Below are 8,813 nucleotides of genomic sequence, written 5' to 3'. Positions count from 1 at the left end.
AAGCATGATGTCCTTCTCCAAGGACCGGTCCTTTCTAGGCATGTGTGCAAAGTATGTGAGATGGAGTTTCAAAATCCTACCCTCCAAGGAGAAACTTGGCTTTAACCTCTCCAAGACAGATCTATTTGTTTTCTTGACGGTCCATGATATGTTCAGGACTATTACGTGTACCATGAACTGTGGGAAAATGAGCAGAATGTTCCTTAGAGGGGAAGATGGTGAGTCTGTGTGTCACATACTAGGACATGCTAGAAGGAAAGACTCACCCCTGAAGAAGAACATCACGTTTAGCAGCGCAGAAGGTTAACAGAAAGAGCAAGACTTTCCTGAGAGGACCTAGCACAGTTGGTGTTATGATGCACTCAGACATAGATTACAAGGATGGCACGGGACATCGCCGCAGTGCTTCTTTCTGGTAGACATCAGGGAGCTACTTCAGAACAAACTCCACGGCACCTACTTGCTAACAACAGTATACCTGCTCCTTCTATTTCTCTACCATGCTCCTCACTTCTCACCCCTTTCACACCCAATTTTATATAATAGGCGTGCCAGCTGATTGGCTTTACAAGTTTAAACATTCAGCCCTCAAATATTTATATGCTGTTTTTATGTACCATCAAGTTGGAACCACCCCATAGCTGACCTTCCATAAGGTTTTCAGAGGCAGTAAATCACATCAGAGACAATTGTCCATCTTTCTCCCACAGACCAGGGGGTGGCTTCGAGCTGCATGTCTTCAGGTTGGCAGCCCGGCTCCTTACCTCTAGGTGACCAGTGTTCCCTGTAACTTACATAGTTGTTGTTGATTGTCTTTTATAAAGCATGACGCATAGCGACCCTATGAGCAAAAGGCTTAAAGGCCCTCTGCAACTATCATTTGTCAAAGTGCATAGAGTTTCCGGAGGCATGTTCTTTAGGAAGTGGATGCCACTCCCACATCTCCAGAATTTGCCAGGTTCCAGAGCAGAACATTCACCTGAAAGATGCCTGCTTGTGTTTTATGGACTCTCAGAGGCACGTGACTGTGTGGATCATGGTAAATTCTAGAGAACAGTGGAAAGAATGGGAATTCAAGAGCACTTAATTTTGCTCATGCATGAGGAAGCAGTCATTCATGTACAACAAGGATATTTCATAGATTAAAATCGGGAAAAGTGTGCATCAAGGTTATCGCCTTTCATTATTACAACTTCAATCTGCACTCCATGCAGATAATCCAAAGTGGGATTGCATGAAGTGAGCCAACAGGATTAAAGGAGACTTATCAGTAACTTGAGATAGGCAAGTTAGACAACTGTACTTGCTTTAAGTGAAGTGGACTTGAACTAATTACTGGAGAATAACAAACACTCTGGCCTTCAGTGTGGCTTGTGCCTCAACATCAAGAAAACAAGAATCCTCACAGCTGGACCAACAAACTACTAATACATGGAGAAAAGATAAAAGTTGTTGACCATTTAATTTTACTTGGATCCACAACACCCTTCATTGACTCTGTCCGGTCAAGACATTAAAAGATGTGTCGCACTAGGCCGATCAGTGCTGTCCAGTGCCTCTTTAAAGTGTTGAAGAACAAAGATGTCAGTTTAAAGACTAAGGTACTTCTAATCCAAGCCGTGGCCATTTCAATTGCTTCATATGCTTGCAAAGCTTGGGTAAGGAATAAATAAGCTCTCCTCTTTCTTTTCCTCCACCATCCTTTTTCGTGTGGCTCCATTTTGTCTTCATTATTGCTTCTCAGAAGACTTTCAGCATCAAGAGTTTCCTGGCCAAGAACCAAAAGCAGAACTGGCCCATTCCTCGGGGGATTAGAATGAAAACTGGCGATAAAATCAGGTACAACTCCAAGAGAAGACATTAGAGACTAACCAAGACTGGTCTCTAAGGAGTCACAGATGTGATTGCAGAGAACATAATGATGCATTACGTCAAGTTGACTGGCCATATCAGGTTAAGATAATGTCATGATCTGTCACTACCCATGAAACACGCTGCGTTATTATGCACCCACATTTTCAATAAATATATGAGACCTAGAGTGTAAAAAAAAAAAAAAAAAAAAAGAAGCTCCTTTGGGAGCTCTGGTGGCCTAATGGCAAGAAGCTGTGCTGCAATCCCAAAGGCACGCTCTTCAAATCCACCAGCTGCTCCACGGGAGAAGGATGGGCAGTTTCCTCCTGTGCAATTAATTGCCTCTGAAAACCCGCTGGAGGCTCAGCTACGGGTCGGTTCCAACTCTACAGTACACAACAATAACCACCTTTGAATTGTGGGGTTGTAGAGGAGTAACAACTACCAAAAGAACACACAAATCTTTCTTGAAAGAAGTACAATCAGGCTGCTCCTTCTATAGAGGCAAGAATGGCGAGGCTTTGTCTCAGGTACGTTGGGCAGGTTGTCAGGTGGACCCAGGCCTTGGAGGAGGAGATCATGCTGTGAAGGGTTGAGGGAGGGTCCAAGAAGCAGAGGAAGACACATAAGGAGATGAAGTGAAGCAATGATCCCAACAGTGGACAGAAGCACAGCTGAGGCTGAGGATGACGCAGGGTCTGGGAAGTGTTTGATCTGCTCTGCCTGGGCTTGCTAAGAGTCATGGTCATGGTCAACAGCACCTAGCAGCCAAATCAGAAAGGTGTACAGTGCCACATGGATCGTGACTTCTGCTCTGCTCATAGAAATGTGCTCAAGACTTAGAAAATGTGCGATGGGACAAATCATCTCCTTGAACTCTTTTACAAAAAGCCTTATTTACTTTAAATTTTTTATACGCTAATGAAAAGGGAGAAACTCCAGCTGGAAGACAATTGGGTATTACAACCATCTAAAGAATTGAATCCGCCTATGTATTATAAGGAACCTCTAACTAATGAATGGAAAAAGGGATTTGTTATTAGGTGGGGGCGGGTATTTGCTTATATCTCTACAGGCTCAGAAATGCTGTGAGTGCTCTCCAGAAACATGAAAGTCCTCCCTCCTGAATCTAGGGGAAGGGTTTCAATAGAAAGAGGTTGGATTCATTTGCACTGAATTCTCCTTGTGATTTACTTTCTGATAATTTTAAATAAAGATACAGAGAATCTGGGATGGGGGTCTTCAGTGGAGAACTGCTGGCCCCCTGTTTTTCATGCTCTCTGTTCTATCTCATTCCTGGCTGTCTGTCTCATATCCCTTTTAAACAGTTCTCTCTCATCTGTTTCAATGCAGTATACATTATTTATCCCATCTTTCTCAGTCTCCCCCGAACTCCGATGTCATCCCTGTTTTACGACAGTGGCACTATGTAGTATTTGTCCTGTTGTGACTGAGATATTTCACTCAGCATAATGTCCTCCAGGATCACCCATTTTGTACAATACTTCATGATTTCCTTGTTTTTCACTGCAGCATAGTTTTCCATTGTTGGAATATACCACAACTTCTCCATCGATTCGTTTGGTTTTGGTTTTTTTTTTTAATTTTGTGTGTGTGTGTGTGTGTGTGTGTGTGTGTACCATCAAATCAAATCTGACTGGTACGGGAGGAGACGGCCCCTCCTTCTCCGGCAGAGCATCTGGTGGATTCGAACCGCATATCTCTGGGATTGCAGTGCAGCTTCTTGCCACTAGGCCACCAGAGCTCCCCTATCCATTCGTTTGTTCATGGGCACTTCCAACTCTTTGCCATTGTGAACGAAACCACAATAAACATGGGTGTGCATATATCTTCTTGGGTGGTGGTTATGGTTTCTTTGGGGTATATTCCTAGTAGTGGAATTGCTGGGTCAAATGGTATTTCTATTTGCAACTTTCTGAGAAAGAGCCATATAGCCTTCCATAGTGGTTGCACCATTTTTTTACTGTGTAATTTTATTATAGTCATAACTTTAGCTCTTGAAAATGATAATTTAAGAAAGCACCATACTGCCTTCCATAATGGTTGCACCATTTTACACTCCCACCAACAGTGAATAAGGGTCCCAATTTCTCCACAGCCAGAATTTGTTGCTTGCCTGTTGAACCTTGCTATTGTTAATGGGGTGAGATGATATCTCATAGTTGTTTTGCTTTGCATCTCTCCTAGAGCTAGGGATTTTGAACATGTCTTCATGTGTTTTTTATTCACCACCTGAATGTCTTCTTTGGTGAAGTGTCTGTTCATAATCTGTGCCCATTCTGTGATTGAGTTGTTTACCTTTATCTTGTTGAGATGCTGGAGTTGTCTATACATTTTAGATATAAGTCCCTTAGCAGAAATGTCATTACCAATTTTTTCCCCACTGTGTAGCTTTCCTTTTTACCATGTTGGAGAAGTTTTTGATGTGCATAGGGATTTGATTCTTAGATAGAAATATGATTTGACCCAACAATTCCACTACCAAACTGCCACTCAAGCAGATATATGCACACCTATGTTTATCATGGCTTTGTTCACATTAGTAAAGAGTTGGAAGCAACCTAAGTGCCCATCAACAAATGAATGGACAGAGAAGCTGTGTTATATTCACACAATGGAATACTATGCAGCATTGAAAAACAAGGAACTCATGAAATATTATTCAAAATAGGTGACACTGGAGGACATTATGCTGAGTGAAAGGACAAATACTGCATAATATGCAACTAATGCCTAATCATATATCACCTATTTTGTATGTATAAGTTCCTTGGACCTTGGAAGCAGGAGTGGCATCCACTTCCTAAACAACATGTCTCTGGAAACTCTATAAACTTTGAGAAATGTTGATAGTTGTAGAGGGGCTTCAGGCCTTTTGTTCATAGGGTCGCTATGAGTCATACTTGACTTGAAGGCAATCAACAACAACAACAATAAAATATTATACAAAACGCATGACCCTGGAGGATATTATGCTGAGTGAAATATTTTAGTCACAAAAGGACAAATACTGCATAATACTACTGTTATAAAGTAGGACTGACGTGGGAGTTAGGGGGAAACTAAGAAAAGAGGGGATAAATAGTGAACACTGGATTGGAACAGATAAGGGAAAGAACTGTTTAAAAGGAATATACGATTAGGTATTAGTTGCATGGCAATCAACCAGAATAAGAGGTGCATAGCAAAGTTGACTGGGGTGGGGAGGAGAGGGAAGAAATTGTGCAACAGTGAGTGAATCTTATTTTTTTTTAAGAGAAAAGCAAACTGGGGGGTGGGGAGGGAGGAAAATGTGTGACCATGAATAAATGGAAATCCAAGTTTTCTGTAAACTTTCATGAAAACCACAGTTAAAAAATGATGAAAAAGGAAAACGATAATTCACTAGTTCTAATGAGGTTTGAAAATGGTGCTGGGTGGGGAAGGATTCAGGTCTGTGGTTCATAGGGTTGCATTAGGAAGCTGCGCTTGACTCGGCAGCATCTAACAACCATAGGGTTTATAATCTTTCAGGAGGCAAATATTTTAATTACATGGTAAATAATTTCATTATCATTTGGGCACAGTTATCTCTAAACTTTGGAAGGGATACTGTTCTGCAATTGTAATCACAGATCTTTGGCTGGGACAGAAATGCTTAAAGTTTTAGACCAACGGTACATATCAACCTCTGTACCCAGTCCCATTTGACTCAAAAATTCAAAGAATTGTTAAAACCATCAGGAAATATTAAAACGATGGACAGGATTAATAAATGCTTTGGAGTACTGAACACAGGAAATGAGTCACTTTTCTTTTAATTAGTGGCATTGAAGTGGTTAAAGATCAAGGGAAACCACTTGGAAGCAAGTTAAATGCTTACAAAAATGTGTTTTCTACTTTGTCTTTGGAATATAAATAGAGTTTCTTCATCCCATGAAATCAGGGAAGATCAAGGTGAAATGGGCTGGAGTATACAGGCAGGAACTGTGTTTGGAGACGGGGCAAAACGACTCAGTTCTTTCCAATAATATGGGTTCATTTTGAGAGAGAAGTAACATTTCAAGCAGCATGTTCAGAATAGGAGGAAATAGAATTGCATTTTGTGAGGCAATTTGTGCAGCTCAGGATTTTCCCTCCTCCGCTTTCTGAGCTTGTCGTTGTGAGTAGGTGGCACCTAGGTTATAACTCAACCGATAGACAGCGTCATGAAAGAGAAAAACTTGAAGTCATCAAGGATTTCATTTTAGTTGAAGCCACAATCAACACCCGTGGTAGTGATGTTGTTGTTGTGAGATGCCATAGAGTCTACTATGACTCACGGTGTATGAACAAGAAATCTGAACCCTGTCCTATCCTGCACCATCCTCATCATCTCTGACATACTTGAGCCTCTTGCTGAAGTCACTGTGTCAATTCCTCTTGTCAAAGATCTTCCTCTCCTTCGCTGACCCTCCCCCTTTCCAAGCTTGATGTCCCTTTCCAAGGACTAACCTCTCCTAGCAACATGCCCAAAGTATGTGACGGAAAGTTTATCACCCAAGAAGCATTCGGTTGCACCTTCTCCAAGACATATCTGCTTATTCTTTGAGTAGAAGAGTGTTGAATGTCCCAGGGATGGTCAAAAGAACAAACAGATATGTCTTAGAGAAAGTGCAGCCAGAGTGCTCCTTGGAGGCAAGGAGGGCGAAGCTTTGTCTCACATACTTTGGACTTGTTGCTAGAAAAGGCTATTTCTTACAAAGGACATCAAGCACGGAAAGGTGAAGGGTCAGTGAAGGAGAGGAAGACTCCGAACAAGGTGGCCTGACACAGTGACCACAACAATGAGCTCAAGTATATCAGAGATTGTGAGTTTGGGATAGGATAGGACAGGATTCATATCTGTTGTTCATAGGGTCGCTATGTAGAGCAGATCATTTGGGAAGCTGGCCTTTATAAGGAGGAATGTGGCGTTAGGATTGGAGGAAGACTCATCAACAAGTTATGTTATGCAGATGACACAACCTTGCTCACCAAAACTGAGGAGGACCTGAAGCACTTGCTGCAGAAGGTCAAGGACTATAGTCTTTAATATGGATTGAACTTCAACATCAAGAAGACAAAGATTCTCACCACTGGGCCAGTTGGCAGCGCCACGATAGATGGAAAAGAGATTGAGGTTGTTAACAATTTCAGCTTACTCGGTTCCATAATCAACACTTTTGGCACCCGCAGTCAGGAAATCAAAAGAAGAATTGTACTGGGGAAATTTGCTGTGAGGGACCTCTCCAGAGTGCTAAAGAGCAATGATGCCAGTTTGGAGACCAAGTCTCACCTGATTGAGGCCACCGTCTTCTCAATTACTTGCTTTGCATCAGAGAGCTGAACTGGAACTGGGGATGACAGAGAAGAATTTATACCTTTGAGTTGTAGTGTTAGAGAAGAATACTGAACATAACATGGACCAACCAAAGAACAAAAAAGTCTGTCCTGGACAGGGTGAAATCAAGCTGCTCCTTGGGGCAAGAATTTTGAGGTCTCACATACTTTGGGTGTGTGGCCAGGAGGAACCATTTTCTGGAGAAGGACATCATGCTCAGAAGATGCAGGGACAGCAGAGGAAAGGAAGACCCCAGATTATATGGATTGGCACCATAACTGGGGCAAGGGGGGTAGGTGTGTCGGAGTCAGTGAGACTGGCTCAGGACAGGGCAGGCTTCAGAGCTGTTGTACATAGGGTTGCTGCTATGAGTTCCAGGCAATTCTATGGCACATAACAACATGAGTTATACTCAACTTGGAGACACCTTACAACAACACTTGAACTTGTTTGCAAATTATTTTTTCTTCCTCTTCTTACAGGGTTTTAGCAGTTAAAATACAACAGACAAAAAAATATAGTTTTGAGTCCCATTGGATTTTTAAAAAACATGTTTCTTATGAATAATCCATAAACACAAGGTATAGAAAAATTCAGATATACAGAATGGTATGGAATAAAAAGTTCTCTCTCTTCACATTATTCTTTCAGAAGTTACGAGTGTTTACTATATAACCTTTCATGTTTTTTTCTCTACACTTAACCTCAGTGTAAAGAGTATGTAAAGGATTTGTTTTGTACATAAATGGAATTATACAAAAGCAAATAAAGCCTGTTTTTAAAGATAGGTTAAATATGTGAAAGATTATTTCAAATATACTGGGAAGAAAAACAATAACAGGATAAAAGCTAAAAACAAAAATATGGACCAGAACCGCATACCACATCATCTCACTGGCCCGTTCTCAAGCCTGAAAACACGTCAAAACACAGAGCCAGCCAGGTATATTAACATACGACTCACATTACCCTTTAACATATTTTGGACATGTTGCCAGGAGGGAACTGTCCCTGGAGAAGGACGTCATGCTCACGAGGGTAGATGGTCAGCGCAGGAGAAAAAGACCCTGGATGAGATGGATTGGAGAAAAGAACCGAATATTCCCTAGACTGTCTAAAGGACAAACAGCTATGTCTTGGAGAGAGTGCAGCCAGAGTGCTTCTTGGAGGCCAAGATGATAAAGTTTCATCTCACGTACTTTGGGCATGTTGCTAGGAGAGGCTATTCCCTGGAGAGGGACGTCATGCTTGGACAGGTGGAGGGTTGGCCAAGGAAGAGGAGCCTCAACCAGATGGATTGACGTAGTGACTGCAGCCATTGACCCAAGTATGTGAGATTGTGAGGAAGGCCCAGCATAGGACAGGGCTCACTCACTCAGATCTATTGTTCATTGGGACCCTAGGGTCTCAACTCGACATAACCTAACAACAACAACAACAATGCATGACCCCAAACCTTTCTCTATGGGATGGATCTTTCCTCTCAACCACATGTTCTAAGTAGAGCTCGGCCGATGTAGCAATTATTATTGAGCAACTAGGCCCAAAGCAGGAAGGAATGGCCAATGTTTCTGCCACCTCTCACCTGGTCCAATTC

This window comes from Elephantulus edwardii, unplaced genomic scaffold, assembly GCF_000299155.1.
Source record: "Elephantulus edwardii isolate Elephantulus edwardi_28Jun2011 unplaced genomic scaffold, EleEdw1.0 scaffold00035, whole genome shotgun sequence".
Classification (NCBI taxonomy): Eukaryota; Metazoa; Chordata; class Mammalia; order Macroscelidea; family Macroscelididae; genus Elephantulus; species Elephantulus edwardii.
The sequence above is the reverse complement of the archived record's forward strand: the minus strand, read 5'-3'. Positions refer to the sequence as shown.